This window comes from Larus michahellis, chromosome 2 (assembly GCF_964199755.1).
Source record: "Larus michahellis chromosome 2, bLarMic1.1, whole genome shotgun sequence".
In the NCBI taxonomy this organism is placed as follows: domain Eukaryota; kingdom Metazoa; phylum Chordata; class Aves; order Charadriiformes; family Laridae; genus Larus; species Larus michahellis.
In genome coordinates, this window is record NC_133897.1 from 107,869,750 (window position 1) to 107,888,286 (window position 18,537).

At 37.8% G+C, this 18,537-nt stretch overlaps 1 long non-coding RNA gene across 1 annotated transcript in view; it reads right to left on the reverse strand.

The window, feature by feature from the left end:
* Positions 1-17,516, reverse strand: part of LOC141738400 (uncharacterized) — a 29,704-nt gene extending 12,188 nt beyond the window's left edge. The window contains exons 1-2 of the long non-coding RNA XR_012585380.1: positions 17,359-17,516; positions 2,202-2,310 (exon numbers count right to left, since the gene is read on the reverse strand). This is a non-coding gene — a long non-coding RNA (uncharacterized LOC141738400). The remainder of the gene's footprint in view (positions 1-2,201; positions 2,311-17,358) is intronic.
* Between the last annotated feature and the right edge of the window lie 1,021 nt (positions 17,517-18,537).

The following is an 18,537-nucleotide window of genomic DNA, read 5'->3' on the forward strand; positions in this document are numbered from 1 at the left end:
AGCAGGTAGATGCCTGAAGGAGGCTGTTCCCTGTCAGAAGCTCACATTTGAGCAGGTTCCTGGCAGGACCTGTGGTGAGAGGAACACATGCTGGAGTAGGTTTGCTGTCAAGAATTGTGACCCCATGGAAGGGACCCATGCTGGAGCGGTTTGTGAAGAACTGCAGCCTGTGGGAAGGACTCATGTTGGAGAAGTTTGTGGAAGACTGTCTCCCATGGGAGGGACCCCACATTGAAGCAGGGGAAAAGTGAAAGGAGTCCCCCCTCCCAAGCAGGAAGGAGTGACAGAGACGACATGTGATGAGCTGCCCGCAACTCCGTGCATTCCCGTGCACTGCTGGGGGGAGGAGGTACAAAATCATGAGTGAAGTTGAAGGCAGGAAGAAGGGAGGGGTGTGGGGAAGGTGTTCTTAAGTTTTGGTTTTATTTCTCATTATTCTACTCTGATTTGATTGATAATAAATTAATTTTCCCCAAGTCAAGTCTGTTTTGCCCGTGATGTTAATTGCTGAGTGATCTCTCCCTATCCTTATCTTGACCCACAAGCTTTTCATTATATTTTCTCTCCCCTTTCCAGCTGACAAGGGGAGTAATAGAACAGCTTGGTGGGCACCTGGCATCCTTCCAAGGTCAAACCACCACAGATAGCAAAGACTGAGGAAACTGAAGAGAAAGTGGAGAGAAAGTATCATATTTAGCCATGGAAGCACTGCTGATGTCAGAACAAAAAAAAAGAAAAAGAAAAAAGTTTTGTAAAAAAAAAAAGCCAGGATTTTAGCAAACACACCTGGAAGACTTGGAGATACAACTTGCACATTTTCAACTAAAATCTTTCTGCAAATTCATCACTAGTGTGAAAGTTGTGATAGGCTCATTGATATAAAAGGAGTATTCGAGGTCAGTAAGACAGCAGCACAAACACCAAATGTATTCTTTGCACCCCCCTCCACCAAGGATGACTTTTAGGAAGTTCCAGCAACAAAAGGCTGCTTTATGGAAGACTTGTCAGAGCATCTGTCCCATCCTGATTTGTCATGGAAGATTATAGGATAACCTAACAAAATTAAGAATTACATGGTATTCAGAAGAGTGATGATGCTGCCAAACTATTAACTGTAGCATGCAGGTGCTTGGGTTTTTTTCAAGTACCAGACCCAGATGACTACATTATGGCTTTTTTATAAAAAGGGGTGTGGGAAAAAATCCACAGAACTGAGCACCTGCAAGCCTCATCTCTGTATTCTGCAGAAACTGGACAGGAAATAGAATTGCTGGACACGTGAATGAATATTCTTTACTGAGGAAGAGTCAACATGTTTTTTCTTAAGAAAGTTATTTCCCATAAAATGAATGGACCATTTTAAAAAACGAATTAAGAAGTTTCTGGAGAAGAGAAACACAGTAGAGGTCCTTAAAGAAACTAAGTTGCAGTGAAGATATAAACTCATTGGTAATTGGTTAAAAGATGGAAGACAGAGAATGAAGGTGAATGGTCAAACCTAATATCAGCTAGTGGAATTTGATACAGGTACAGGATGTATAGGAGAAAAATGTCTTTATAGGAGAAAAATGTCTTATTCTATATAAACAGTAATGAACTTTGAAGTGTCCTCTAAGGCTGAAGAATAGGTTTATGAAATCAACAGGGCAGAGCTCAATGTTGGTTAAGAAAAAAGGAAGTATTAGGAAAGCAAGAGGAGAAAAGAAAGTTACATGATTCCATGACCTCACATTTTGAATGTTGTATGCAGACACCTCCCTTATCACAAAAAAAACAACCAACCAAAAAACAAAACAGTGCAACTTGGAAAAGCCAGAGAAGGGAAGTAGAGATTACAAAACAGGTTGCACTACACATGTAAGGAATGCACAGATAATGCAAACTTCTATTCAGGTAACAACTAAATGGACTAAAACTTCTGAAGCTGTAGAAGAGATGCGAGATAATAGCATACAAAAATATAACTAACAGGGAAAGAGTAAATAGGAAATGAATGTTAATAAATTTTCTAATACCAGAACTAGGGAATATAAAGAAACCCAAACCTATTAGGACTCAGTTCAAAACAGATTGAAGTACTTCATCTGGTCTGTACCTAAACCATAGAAGTTCTTGAAAGCATTTGTTTTGTACATTAAACAAGTATCTATGGCGATCATGAGTTTCCCGGGCAGTGCCACTGACACTTGCTTTTTTCTTACGCTGTTCTCGAGGCATCTGCTTGCAGTCACCAGCAGAGCTATAACTGGGAGTGATGAACCTCTGTTGTGGACAATTCATATATCCATTTGATATTGATGATTTCTTTTCCTACAGAAGAATAAACACCAATTTGATTAATCCTTTAAGGTAAAAATAGCTATCACAATAAATGGGTCAGGGTGTGTGTGAACCTAGTTAGAATTGCATCTCTGCATTAAGAGTCACTAATTCTTACACTGTTAGTAAGTTAGATCTGTTAGTGTCTCTGTCGCAAAATTGTTGCTAATTTTTCCAGAATGATAAGCAAGAAAGACTGCTAGATCCAGGTAACAAGGCAGAATCAAGCAGATACCTGTACTTTTAGATATTTTTATATATTAAAAAAAATCCATTATCTGGTAATATTACATTGACTATCAGTTGATTAGATAAAAGACCAACTTAACATGTTACTGCTATTCAGATCTACTTGTTTTCCTGATGTTGTCAGGAACAAACTCTAAACTCACTGAAGTAAGGACATAGGTTTCTTAAATTAAAGAATAGTAATTTTGCTACCTTTTTTGGTAGACCTACACATATTATCACCTGTGGGAGCTAACTGTTAACAGAGCTGCTCAAATAATATTCATATAACATGGCAGACAATGCAGTAAAATAAAGAGTCTGATATTATACCTCCCGCCTTGTCCTACTATGAGCTGAGCCAACAGGCAAGTGATGAATAAATTAAATTATTTCTGCTATCTACTTATCAGATTTATATCACTTATATGCTGTTATCAACAAATTATATAGTTATTGTAACTATTATTATATATTTACTATGGAAGGATGTACAGACTTTGTTTTGCTCTCTACTGCTTGCAGAATAAAAAGTATAAATGTTGAAGAAAGGGTGGTTCTAAAGAGCAAGACAGATGCACATGATAATAGACTGATGATAACAGGTGGTAAAAGAAAAAAAACATAGTTCCACAATTAGTTTTGTTGCTACAGTTTCTCTGGATTTAGAGAAGATAAGCTAAAATAAAAAAAAATGGTAGGGGGAGAAAAGTTGAGAATAAGCAGGGAAAGTGTAGAAGGAAATGAAAATGAAGGGACCGCAAGAAAGTGGACGATCTAAGGAAGCAGATGGTCCCACTGGTCATTAGAAAAGAAATTCAACCAGAGAAAGCTCATAAAAAAAACCAAACAGATAACATATCTGGTCATTTGTTGTAGCAGGCTGGTTTTTTCTCCTTTTTTCTTGAGGTTAAATGTTAGAACTCCTCTAAGCAGCTCTGGGTCAAATGGCATGGTAGGGAGAAAGACAGCACTGTTTTATGCTCATATCTGAGAGTTTACCAGCTGCTTTTACTGAGTCTTCTGAAACATTGGTCTGGCTTATCCCTGCTGCTCTGATCTGTCTGCATAGGTTACACCATTTGTGTGCATCTCCCTTGCAAAAAAAAAATCAAGTAAAAGTCTTCATCACAAATAAGATATTTTGTAGCTTCTATTATTAACCTCTTTTTGTATGTTTCTGTCTTGTTTTGTACAGATGAGAGTGAATTCTAATGACAAAAAATTACCAAACAAATCATACTTTTGATTTCATTTTTTACAGATACTAAATTACAATGTTTTCATTGCATGGAAACGCGTCATGCCTATCAAAGATTACTGTGTATTTGGTTTGGAGATAAGTCTGAAAGTAAATAGAGAAAATAGCTAGAACATTATCATGTTTAGCAAGACACATTAGCAAACAATTTGTGGGAAACAGTATAATTAAATAATGCAACTGGTTACTGTTGGGTTTTTGGAAGTGTGTATTATTACTGCTTGCAGTTTGAACACATACAGCTTTCAACTTAATGAGCACAAAAAACATCAACGGAAGTCTAACATACAGAGGAAATTACATTTCAAAAGTGAAAGGGACCATAGCAATACTCTAAGAGAGCAAAGTTAAATGATAATACTTAAAATAGAGGCTATTGGTAGTTAGAATTATATAGATAATGATAAACAGGTAGAAAATAGAAAGCCTTAGTTCTGTAGCTCTTACATCTTATAAAAGATTATGAAATACTTGATTTAATTTCCTTTTATTTGATCAATTGTTGATTATTTCCATACCTCATTTAACTGAATCTACTAATTATTTTGGCTCTTATTCTAAGTCAGGACCTAGTGAATCAAGAGAATGTTCCTGCTGTAGTATTTCTCAAGAAAATGTGCCAGAAACATGAAGAATGATCCTTTTTTGTTGTTGTATTTACTCTGCAGAAACCCAATAAGCAAGTTTATCAGTGGAGTCCCTGAAAACACAATTTTAGCAAAATATTGAATATTCACTTTGAAGTACAGAATGCAATTTATTATATGCTTGTAAAAGGCTTACAAGATATTCCCTACAACCATACACAAAAGAATAATAGATTCTTATATCTTCTAACATTTGCTGTTAAGGAAGATCAATTTTGGTATTTTGATTCTAGATGTTTATGCCAGCAAACAGGACTTAAATTACTATGTTCATTGAATTAAGAAAAAAGAAAATACGGAGGATTAACTCCTCTCATTTTCCTTTTCAGACCTAGAATTTTTCAGTCAATTGCTTATAATTTAAACAGCTCTTAGGTGTTAGTCATATAAAATATTACAAAAAATATCAATAATTAGCCTTAAAGAAATATGATTTGGGATAAATCGCAGATACAGTATTATGTAGAAAGCTTTGATGAAAAGACACACATACTTAATCTACAATTCTATACTCACTACATTGACTTGAAAATTTGCAGTGATAATCAGGACAGACTTCATCCTCACTGAAATGACTAGTTCAGAATACTGTTTGTTAACCATGCTTATGTTTATTAAACAGTGGCTGAAATTAATGTTGTGGGTTGACCCTTGTGGGCTGCCAGACACCCACCCAACTTCTCTCAGGACAGAGGGAGAAAATAAGATGGAAAAACTTATGGATCAAGATAAAGACAGGGAGATCAGTTACCAACTACCATCACAGGCAAAACAGACTCGACTTGGGGATGACCAGTTTAATTTACAGCCAATTAAAAATAGAGTACAATGATGAGAAACAAAGAGGAAAAACTAAGACAACCTTCCCCCTACCACCTCTTATTCCCTGGCTCAATTCCTTCCTTTCTGACTCCTCTACCTCATCCCCACCAAGCAGAGTCAGTGGATGGGGAATAGGTGGGTTGCAGTAAGGCCATAACAGTTCTTCTCTGCCACTCCTTCTTCCTCACACTTTTCTCTCACTTTAGCGCAAGTCCTCCATGGACTGCAGTCCTTCAGAAAACATCCACCCACTCCAGGATGGGGTACTTCTGCATGAGCTGTAGTATGGATATCTGCTCCAGCATAGCCTTATCCACAGGCTTTAATGGAGTCTCTGCTCTGGCACCTGGAGCACCTCCTCCCTTTCCTTTTACCTTGGTGTGAGAGAAACAATCCTGCAGACACTTTTTTTTTCTCGTTCCTCTCTCTCAACTGCTGTAGAGCAGCTTTTTTTTTTTTTACTCTTTCCTAAACACATTTTCCCAGAGATGCCAACACCTTGGCTGAGGGGCTCAGCTGTGTCCTACAGTGGGTCCACTGGAATTGTCTGGAACTGGCTGTGTTTAGTACCAGCAGCCCCTGGCACCTGCTCTTTCCTGCTGCACTCCAGCTGGCAAAATCCTGCCACCTACACATAGCAAAAATATGTATAATGGAACTTCACAATTTCTCTGAATATTTGGACTAAAAAATAAGACAATTTTTCAATTCCAAAGAGTGGAATTTGATGTTGAAAAATGGATTTAATTTATTAATTTATGCTAGAGTTGTAAATAAATACAAACAACTTTGCATTACAAGTTCAGTTTGAAACAGAAGTTATTCTTTATATAAATATATACATACCTCCACACATACATACACATATACTTAAATGTATGCACATATTTTATATGTTTACATGCATATAAACATGTGAACATTGTCATAGTTGAGATTTCTGTTTTCCTTACTGTGAAGTATTAAAGTTGTATTCATCTAATGGAATACAGCAATTCTGCAGAAAGAACATAACACTCTAATTGAAAACATGTGAACTGTCAATTCTGTGTCCATTGGTTTCATGTAATTATGTATAATCATGTAATTATGATTAATTGCTTTAAGATTTATGATTGGTTCCTCTTGAGTAACTATTACAATAAAGTTATGTCAATACAATTTGCGTTTAACTTCAGTTTGCACACTAAGAAGGGTAATAACTACAGGTGTACAAGAATACTGACTAGCATGCAAAATACTATACCTTCTCTTTCCTTTTTTTATTCAAAATTTTAAGTGATTAATGAAACACATAACTTATCTTTTCACAATTTGGGAGATAGAAAAGTAGGAGTAGAGCTCTATAAACTCTCAACATTTAAATTCATATGGTATTTGTGAAGAGATATTTTTTCTTTTTCTGTTTTTGTTTGGGTTTTTGTTGTGTTTTCCCCCCCCCCCCACAGGAGAATCTAGGTTACACTAAGTAGATTAAATACTATGTCATGGATGAACAATGACTAGAACACTATGTAAAAATAAAGGGAGTACGTATCTTAGATGGCTTCACAGAGTCTTCTCTATGTCTGAGCCTACTGACTAAGCACTCTCAAATAAGAAAAAAAGAGACCATTCACTAAATTTGCAGTAGTCAGAGTAGGATTTATAAGTAAATTAGATGTTGGAATAAGAGTTTAAATTATTTTGTTGACTTGGAATGATAGTCTTGAAAAAGAATCAAATTCAGTAATAAAAAAGCTAGGTCACACATCAAGTCGTAACTGAATAGGAGGAATTCCTTTCAGTTCAAGTCATTAAAAGAACAAATCTGAGATTGCTTCCATTCTTGGATTTTCAAATGGAAAAGCAGTTTCCCTACTTCTTTATAGCTCTGGAAAATTCTTGGTAAAAGTCCTCCTCCTCCAAATCATACTAAATCTACTATCTTTTTTCATGTCCTACAAAAGCAAATATCCTACATAATTTAGTTGTTCTTCTCAGTAGCTGTGGTGTCCACTATCTAGCCTCTCATATTGCATTGAATAAACATATATATATTAGTAGTCAATGAAGATGTTTTACAACAATTCATTGTAACTACAAACATTTAAGATGTTATAAGGAATGCAATAGTTAAACAAAATTTGAACTTTCTTTAACTGCATAGTACATTGGGCAGATTGGTCAGAATTATAAGTTTCAAACATTCATAGTACTGTAGTTTTCTGTTAAAGAAATAAAGCCCTTTGGAATCCATAACCAAATGAAGGACAAATGACAAGAGACAGAGCTAAGTCATTGGATATGTTTAAAGAAGACGGGGCACTGGTATTGGTTTTAAAAAGAATATATATTTTACCCTGCAAAAGCTTTCAGTCTTTTCCTGCTGTCCACAATGAAAGACTCTTAAAGTGACATATCATCTCACTTTTGATGTTTCCAACAGTGGTACCTATGCCTGAATTATATCCTAGACTTCCTTTTAAATCAATGGAGATAAGTTATTCATCTGACATGTCTTATGTCTGCCTCAGGATGAGATGAATTACATGTCCTGTGATTCTAAAGGGAGACTAAATGACTATACCTCATATGCTAACATAGAATCATAGAATGGTTCGGATTGTAAGGGACCTTGAAGATCATCTAGTTCCACCCCCCCTGCCATGGGCAGGGACACCTCCCACTAGACCGGGCTGCTCAAAGCCTCATCCAGCCTGGCCCTGAACACTTCTAGGGACGAGGTATCCACAACTTCTCTGAGCAACCTGTTCCAGTGTCTAAGCAACCTCAGAGTAGGGAATTTCTTCTTAATATCTCATTTAAATCTATATTCTTTCAGCTTACACCTGAAGTTTGATGAAATAAATCCCGCTCCACAAACTAGATGGTACTCAGTATGAGCATCACAAAACAAATACAAATGTATGGGCCTACTTGTCCATAAAAGGCTGGAACTCAGCTACAATGCTGCGAATAATATATGTATGTTTAACCAAGCAGTGGCATGCTCTTTAGACAGCCAATACCTATCCAAAGTATTTGGAAAAAATTTGCTAGATATTTTTTCCACTATGGTATTCATAAATTTCCTCCCTCCAGTCCTACAGCAGAATATAAGGGATAAAAATCATAGAATCTTCATGGTTGGAAGGGATCTTTGAGATCATCGAGTCCAACCATACACACAAAAAAACCCCAAACCCCTACAATCTCTGCCACTAGAGCATGCCCTGAAGTGCCAAATCTAGACATTTCTTAAATACCTCTAGGGATGGTGACTCAACCACCTCCCTGGGCAGGCTGTTCCAGTGCCTGACCACTCTCTCAGTAAAGTAATTCTTCCTGATATCTAATCTAAACCTCCCCTGCCGCAACTTCAGACCATTTCCTCTGGTCCTGTCATTATTCACCTGGGAGAAGAGGCCAACCCCCACCTCTCTCCAACCTCCTTTCAGGTAGTTGTAGAGGGCAATGAGGTCTCCCCTCAGCCTCCTCTTCTCCAAGCTAAACATGCCCAGCTCCCTCAGCCTCTCCTCATATGACCTGGTCTCCAGACTCCTCACCAGCCTGGTAGCTCTCCTCTGGACACGGTCCAGATGTCCCTCTTGTACAGAGTGGCCCAGAACTGAACACAGTACTCGAGGTGAGGCCTCACCAGTGCCAAGTACAGAGGCATGATCACTTCCCTGCTCCTGCTGGCCATGCTATTCCTGATACAAGCCAGGATGCTGTTGGCCTTCTTGGCCACCTGGGCACACTGCTGGCTCATGTTAAGCTGCCCATCCACCATCACCCCCAGGTCCTTTTCAGCTGGGCAGCTTTCCAGCCACTCTTCCCCAAGCCTGTAGCGTTGCTTGGGGTTGTTGTGACTGAAATGCAGGACCCGGCACTTGGCCTTATTAAACCTCATACACTTGGCCTTGGCCCATCGATCCAGCCTGTCCAGGTCCCTCTGTAGAGCCTTCCTACCCTCAAGCAGATCAACACTCCCACCTAGTTTGGTGTCATCTGCAAACTTACTGAGGGTGCACTCAATCACCTCATCCAGATCATCGATAAAGATATTAAACAAACCCAGCCCCAAAACTGAGCCCTGAGGGACACCACTGGTGACTGGCCACCAAGAGGATTTCACCCCATTAATCACAACTCTCTGGGCACGGCCATCCAGCCAGTTTTTTATCCAGCTGAGGGTACACTTGTCTATGCCATGATTCGCCAGCTTCTCCAGGAGAATGCTGTGGGGGACGGTGTCAAAGGCCTTACCAAAGTCCAGATAAACAACGTCCACAGCCTCTCCCACGTCCAGAAGGCGTGTCACATGGTCATTGAAAGAGATCAGGTCGGTTAAGCAGGACCTCCCCTTCCTAAACCCATGCTGGCTGGCCCTGATCCCTTGGCTGCCCTGCACTTGCCGTGAGAGCTCACTCAGGATGATTTCTCCATGATCTTTCCTGGTACCGAGGTCAGGCTGACAGGCCTGTAGTTCCCTGGATCTTCCTTCCAACCCTTCTTGTAGATGGGCATCACATTAGCCACCCTCCAGTCATCTGGTACCTCCCCTGTTGACCAAGATTGTTGACAAATGATGGAGGGAGGCTTGGTGAGCTCTCCCACCAGCTCCCTGAGTACTCTTGGGTGAATCCCATCCAGCCCCATAGACTTATGTGCGTCAAGGTGCAGAAGCAGATCATTGACTACTTCCTCCTGGATTATGGGTGGGTTGTTCTGCTCTCCATCCTTATCTTCCAGCTCAGGAGGCTGAGCACCCTGGGGGTAGCTGGTCTGACTATTGAAGATGGAGGCAAAGAAGGCATTAGGTATCTCAGCCTTCTCCTGGTCATTGGTTGCAACTTTCCCCCCCACATCCAGGGTAAGGAAAATATTCCTTTTCATATCAATACCATTACAGTCATTATACCTACATATTTATAAGGCAAATGAACTTGCAGTGAGACTCAACCTTTTAAAATTAAATCCATGTTGTTAACTTGCATGATTAACTTCCATTAACTTACATGTACTTTGCACCAGGCAATACTAGTAAAGATGGTTACTTCATAATAAATCTGGCCTCTGTTCTTCATGGTGACAGCTGAGCTAGCTGTGGATATGGTGAGCTGGACATTGGAATCTCTTTAGCACCCAATAAATATTGAGTTCTACCTGGGGTAAAACCTGCTCTAGAAAAGCCAATTCAGCATGTTAGCAGAATGCCAGGCTGATACAGCTATACTGTTGTTGTACCTAAGCATGCTGTTTCAGAGCAATACCACATCTTGCAATACCACATCTTGCTGTATCTCCTAGCATACATCTGCAGAAGCCTTCTAAACAATAGGCTGCTTCAGTTTCTGTTGAAATCAAGAGGAATGATGTCAAATTCCTGCAGGAAGACTTTTGGGGTTCTCCATAAGTATACAATACATACACAACATAACACAATATATAGCTTTGCATAGCATGCTACCTACAACAAATATACAATATTATGATAAATAATGAAAGCATATAGAAAGGGGAGAAAAATATACATATGTAGAAGACAGACACTAGAGATTATGTGTTATAGTATTTAATTCTGAAAGTTAGAACCAGCAGCTCCTGTCAAAAATACACATTTATCTAATTATTTAAAAGGGCTGAGTTCTGCATAATTGTAGACATTGCTAAGACAAGATAAGCTTATGACAGGCATATTGAAGCCATTATGTAGGGCATTGTTGAAAATATGACAGGCCATAACTCTTGTGGAACTCCCCTTGCATATTAATATAAAATTCAGCAGAAGGTTTTGATGAAGTTAAATGTTTTGACAGAATAAATTTGGCCTTTGAGACAAAAACAAAACATGGTTTTCAAAGCTTCCTGCTCTCTCTGGTAGCAAAAACATTAAATTACAGCACAACAATATTTGTTTCCTCTGACAGAGGATGCAGCTTATGTGATGCATTGTAAATGTGTAGCCTTGCTAGCATGCTATATATTTCCCTTTATTTGGAATGTTATCAGTTTTATTTTGGTATTTTCAAACAGAAAAACTTAAGCAATTACATGTAAAGTGCTAGAATAAGTATTCAAGTATTTTGTAGACTAGCCAAGGAACTAACACTTACTTTACCGAATCACAATATATATGACCACAATTAAAACGCATTTCCTAGTGACTAAATTTACTGCCAGTACCAGTCACAGAATCCAACAGGTACAAGTCAGGATTCCACCTATGTGTAAATCTAATGCCATCTGCAAAGTACTTGTGAATTCATTCAGAATTCATCATCAAAATGAAGGAATATTTTCTATTTTGATGCAGTTCAGTAATATGAACCATTGAACAGTTACTCTGAATTTGAAATTTGAATGAGCTTGAAGCTCAGAAGCAGTATGTCATCCAGACTCAAACAGAAGAAAAAGATCCTGATTCATTTCACACAACAGAACTGCACACCGAAACCTCCAAATCTAGGCAAAATGAGTTATTGTATATATAACTCCTGAGATGTTGTAAATTTGGTCAAAAAGAAACTTAGAATTGATTTAGCATAGTAAGGATTAAGTTTCATGGCTACAAAGTGTATCTCCTAATTTTTTTATGTAGAACCAGCCCCTTATAAACATGGTACCTCTGCAGAAAAAGAAGCAGGGAAGCAATAGAGTGCTGATAGGTAAGCAACTTCTGAGCAAAATGCTTGGTAAACAAGAACGATTTCTTCAGTGCATGCAAAGGTTAATTTCCAGACACTGGCTTCAAATAACTAAATTTTATCAGCAACAGAATGAAAGACCTACTAGCTATAAAATTTTTGAAGTTGTTCTCAAGCAGTTGTCATGGACTGTCCCAGCTCTTATTCAGCCTTCTTGAATAATTAGACATTAAACACAAAGTGTGTTTGGCCAGCAGCCTAATCCACAGAGACTATTGTTTCAATAAGAAATGACTTAAACAGTATTAATACAGTTTCACTGTAAATGCTTTTTTATGAATAAGGCTCAGTCTGTAGAAATTGGTGGTATTAACATGATCAAAAGCTCTCCAAATAACGTAAAGTTGCATGACTTAACATAAATAAAACAGAAGTTCAGACCAAAGATAACTGGGGAACAGCAGTCAGAAGAACCAACTCATCAAGCATCATAAGGTCTTATTTTTCTGTGTGTTTTTATTTGTGTGTGTACATGTCTGTGTGTGACAATGTGACAAATGATTTTTCATCTCTATCACACTGCTGAGCTGATTCCTTTAGCCTTTCTGATTAATGAAAGCCATGAGCCTTTACATATCTTTTTCCACCTCGTGGAAGTGGTCTGAAAACCTCACATATTAAGAAACACAATTAAGTCACTGAAGTGTAAGGAAGAACTAATATTTTGTAGTGTTCAGGTTGTCTGTATATTGCTTTCCTCTTCACAGGGGAGACCAGACCAATGAGTTTTCTTCTGTTTTGGAAGGAATGTTCTAGGGAATAACTAACAAGCCTTTGCTTTTTGCAGTTTTTACTTTCCTTTCTGTAGTTTATGAAACAAGTCTCAGCAATGAAGAATGCCAAACTTCCCTCGGGCACTGAGTTTGTCTCCATCACTTGTGTGGATCTACTATTCCAACTAAACTTTTTCAAGTATGTTATATTGCTTTGGATTGAGTTTAAACTGGCAAATTTCAAAGAAGTCCCCATCCCAGTCTTATCATTTACTTTGGTAAAATAAACTATTGACTATTTAACTAAAACATTCCTACAAAAGAAAGAAATAAAACCACTACTCCAGTACACAAATACGGAGCTGCTCTTTTGGCAAGTCAGTGCTCTCATTCAAATCTAGCCCACACAGGGGAGTTACCTTACACAGCTGCCTTTCAAAATGCTCTTTTTTTTGTCTCTCACCTGTCTTTCCCTTATCAGTATTCTGTATGCTTTGGTTTTGTAAAAAGAATTTGTATCTGTAAGAACAGCTTTCTCATCAATATATCTGTAGCAACTTGGCTTTCTTCTCTCCTGTTTTCTGGAATTAATTTTTTCCAGTTTCCACTTCTTTCTCCCTTTTATCATCTTCCCCAACCAAATTCTCTGACTGTAATCCTTAATTATCATATCAATTATAGCTTGCAATATTATCTGAAATGAAATTTGGGGTTGTTGGTCATTCATGCTCCATAATTTTTCTCAGAAAACTCACTGCATATTTTTAATTCCATTTATAGCTCACCTTTAGCTTGTCATAGGGATCAAACAAACTATATTGCTAATACAGCTGACAGATCTGGTGGTTCTAATACTTTTGCTCATCTGACAGATATGTGTGCTTATCAAACACAACTGTGTGCTGATTGGACACAGGTGTGTGCTTTTGCCACACTTTTTTCTGCTTTGGGGCCCAAACCATACAGGAAGTGTAAAATCATTAGTATAAAGTTAGATTACACATTAGAAATGGAAGATTATCTCCAGATTTCAAAGTTCAAGTTAAAAAATATATACATGTTATTGTAGCTCGCATTGCAAAATAGTACATACTTAGGAATATGTGCCAATCAACTTCTGCTGTGAATACAAATAAAATTCCATAAATGAAACCTTTAAAATCCTGATGAAGTCCAGTCACTCCAGATGCAAACATATAATTAAAAAAATAAAAACACAAAACCAGCAGATGTCATCTAAGAGCCTTAAATTAGTGCAGATGTAATTATCACAACACAGAGGAGTTGTGTAACTTCCATAAGGTCACAGAAAATATCTTTACACTTAGATTTCCTGCCTGTTTTTCCTGACTCCCTGGCCCATTCTCCAAGTCAGATATATGAAAGGTCTTGCACACCATTTTCCTTATTCTCCAGCAATTACAGACCTGCTTGTCTGTATTTGCTGTGACTCCTGACTGTCGAAAACAGCAGTTAAAGATGCTCTGTTATCTTATGCATGACTCTACACATTCCCAAGAGTACTTTCTAAACAGACAGTTATCCTTCCTGTAGATGTACTCAGCGCTGAACTGCATAGCCTGTTCATCACAAAGTGCAAACATGCCTTAAGTGAAAATGGAATTAGCACAAACAGTGCTGGTTTATTAAAGTATCTTAACCTACTAACAGTTAATAAGTTTATTTATGAGTACCTTCAAACACACATTAGCCATTGATTTTTTACCTTACTGTATCAAGCATATAAAATTGATGTGAAGAGTTGCATATTTTCTACAGTCCAGTTTTTCACAAAATGTATTTAGAGGTAATTATCCATTAAAAGCAATGATATCCTTTGGTGATGAAACTGATCCTCTGTAATAACGACAGCAGTATTGCCATACTTGCTTTTTTTAAGCAACATCAGTAATAATCAGTTCAATAATAATATTGTTGAATTTCCTATCACTGTATAAGATTTATTGCCCTTGTTATTGACAAAAACAAGCAGTGAACCCCCGCACTCACCTGTTTTCCCCAAGCTTGTATGAGATTTTGCAATAATAAAACAAAACTTGTTGTATGTGACACACTGGAAAGATGAATTCTCTTTAATGAAAGTCATTCATTCACTTTGACTGCATTGACAGAATAAACTGTTCCTTTGCAGAAAATATTAACTTCTACCCATACCAGAATCAATATGAATTTGAAATTTGAATGAATTTAACTCACATGGAACAGTATTAGATTTAGATTGGTGATGATCTATGTAATTCCATGAATCAGTTTTGCAAAGACAGACTCTGCTGTAACAAGGGTGCAAGTGATATCTGAAGAACAAAGAGAAGAGTTTGCAGTATCTTCCCCTTTAACAAGGAAACTCCTACCCCAACAGAAAAGAGCTAAGGACCCTGAAACTGCATTATAGTATACTGACATAGAGACAGGATCCTGATATTACCTAAGCTTATCCATTGTGTTACTACTTCTGTCTGCTTGAAGCAATTGCTAAGAAGAATTTCAAATTGCCTAAATTGTCTCATGAAATTTGAAATCTTTGTGTTAGGTCAGGGAATATCTGGCAAAGATAAAAACAGACAAAAAAGTGTCCAACAGTGGTGGAGCCCACACAGTACTCCCATGAATTAGTATTTTCAATGATACACAAGTAGGAAGAGCCTGCTCACAAAACCTCAGTGAACAAGTCTGGATGTAAGTCAGAACACTGGGCAACATTTTCTGTAGCACCATGACTGAGCTAAAGCATTGCTTATTTTTCACTGGTCTGCATTTCTGGCTGTCCTTACATACTTATTTCCTCAGCTAGAAACATAGCACAACTTGTTCAAACATCAAATTTAAGTCTTCAGACTTCAGAAAAGTAAGAGGTACACACAAAATATGGAAAGTTTCTGGGTCTAGTGAAGCAGTAAGAACATTTCTGTGTGCACAAGAGATCAAGAAAAAGCAAAAGCTCTATCTAGTTCCTACCCTATAACACATTTGTGGCACTGAGAGTGCCACTGTACAGCTGAACTCTTCTTTAGAAACATATAATGGCCAAAGAAAATAACAGAGGATCAGGGGAACAGGAACACTGTGAACAGTCAAATGGTAATAAAATGAAATCTGTAGGAAGAACAAGAAGAAAAGGAATAATGACAAAGAAAAATGAACATTTTAAAAGACACTGAAACTGTATATTAAAAACTCGAAGGAAAAACTTAGGTCACCAGCAAAAGTTTTACTGAAGAAGAGGGAAAAACAAAAAGACTACTATTTTTTCCTAACAGAATCAAAGAAAACATTTTGCAGAAAGTTTTGTGTTGTATTTTTTCCAGAGTAAGTGAACATTGTGTAAAATTGAAATTATTTAACTAAAAGCTATAGTGGATGTTCCCTTCTTTTCACTAGGCAAAATTTCCAGTTGCTGCTGATGTAGTTCTTCAGTGATAAAAATGGAGACAACCGATTCTAAAATGAGGCTTTTAAGGATTTCCTTTTTAATAAAGAATGAACAAAGTCAAGCAATGTTTTTTTTTCTTTTGCTCATTTCCCCTATATTTGTGCTGTTTTCTTTTTCCCCCTCTAGTTTTAATTTCTAGTCATCTCCCTCCACACCTTCTGGGCTGAAGTAGAGTCTCTTCTTTTGGACTTCTGGTCATAATTCCTGTCCATTTTAAGTCTATTTGTACTGTAGAGTACACACAATTGACAGAATAGTTAGAAAGGGCATGTCTGAAACACATACTTTTTAATGTTACCAAATGCAATTCTAGCTTAAAGATTCAATCATGCAACTCCTTATCTACACTTCTTTCAACTAAGATTTGACTGAAAATGCATATAGCTGAATTTACACTGAAGAGTAACATCACCAGGCTCAGTAAAGCTCTTAATTAAAATAAATTGATCACAGGTTATTTACTGAAACAGGTTTTATAAAAACACAGATTATTCACGTCTTTAAAGAAAGAAGTTATCATTGCTAAAATTGAACCAATGAAAATGGTGAATCAAATGCATAAAGTGTCCTATTACATTGCCTCACTTGTAGCACAAAGGGTTTCATTCAAAGAAATACCACCTTGAAGCTTATTTCTCTGGAGCCCTAACTTCTGCTCTAGCAGTTCACACTATTTTGTTCCATTGAATCTTGGTGAATTTACAAAAAATTCTATTGTATTTGGACATTATAGTACATGATTTATCATTCCTCAGAAGTTCTCATAAAGGACACATTTATTTGTTTCACAATTGACAAAAAAAATTGTGGGTTTCTTGTGAGCCCACTTTCTACTTAAGCTGAGTATAGTGAGTTAACAGTGATCAAAATACAAAGTGTACTCTACTGGACTATATAGCATTGGAGAACATTCATGTTTGTAAGATCATATTCTCCTCTCCTCCTTCCACATCCATTTTCCCTTTCCCCCTTCCTCTTTTCCCTTGGCCAGATTGGCCAATGACAAGATGAAAGATGCTCTCCCCCACCTCTTGCTCTAAGGAGAGGAAGAAGAGAGATAAAGAGATGTGTGCCTTTAGGAATAAAATTAAACTACTTTAATGAAATATTAATAATAAAATACAAAAAATAAAAAAATATTGAAATAGAGACAATATGTCACTGGCACACACTGGGAAAGTTCCAGACTGGATTCAGTGACTAATGGGAACTGGAACACACTCACCAGGATCAAAAGGCACATGAGATGACCGGGTCCTCCTCAGACATCAATCATGGAAGAAAGCAAGCCACTGAAGAAGCAGTCCATTGAAGAAGAGCCCAGTGGAAAAGATCCAAAGACAACAAGCCCCTTGAAAAGAAACCAAGTGAAGATAAACCACCCCAACCCCCTCATCCCTCAGCTTTTATACTGAGCATGGCAGATGGGATGGAATAGCCTATTGGTCAGTTTGGGTCACCTGACCTGTCCACAGGTGTAACCCTTCCACAGGATAAACATCCAAGCCAGCTGACCCTGGTTTCCATGACAATAAGTGTAAGCAAGAGCTTCTCTCACTGAACAGAAAGTTGGCTCTCCTTCACCCCAAACCAGGATATTCCCTTTCCCCTTTTTTTCCCTTTCCCTGTTTCCTTTCACCTTTCCTCTTTTCCCATTTCCCTTTTCTTTTCCTTAAATTATACCAGGGAGCTTTCTCAGAGTATGTGTCACATTGTACTTAAAAAGAGAGCAGACATTTCATTATTCACTGTCTTCCTTCCCAGGAGCTGATTACCCTCCCTAGCAGTAAAAGAAATGGTTTTGAGCCTCTGACCGCAAGCCTGATGCTCAATTAATCTCCTAATTTTGAGCCATCTTCAATTATACCTGCATCTCCCTTCATATGACTTGGGCAGGAGCTCAGGGGGAAAAAAAAAGCCTTGTTACTCAGGTCTCCCTTCAGTCCTTCCACCATTCAGCTAAGTCAAAACTATTGTCATTGTCTTGTGAAGCTATTAATAGCTTTGGCTCACAAATTCTTATTGCCTAGAAAACTGGCCTGTGCAGTGGTTGGGGGAACTGGCTGACAGACCACACCCAGAGGGTGGTGGTAAATAGTCATTGGAATAATCTCCCCTGAGTGGTTTATTTCCCTTCATTGGACACTTTTAAGATTCGGCTGGACAGGGTGCTAGGCCGTCTTCTCTAGACCGTGCTTTTGCCAAGAAAGGTTGGACCAGATGATCCTTGAGGTCCACTCCTACCTAGTTTTGTACGATCCTATGATTCCATGATTCTATGATTTTATGATTTTATGATTCTATGAAATGTATGTGTGCTCATCATGACTTAAATTTCTTAGCCCCTTTTTTCTCACATAACAGCAAGGGGTTTGCCACAAAGCCCCACTTAGAAATGATACCA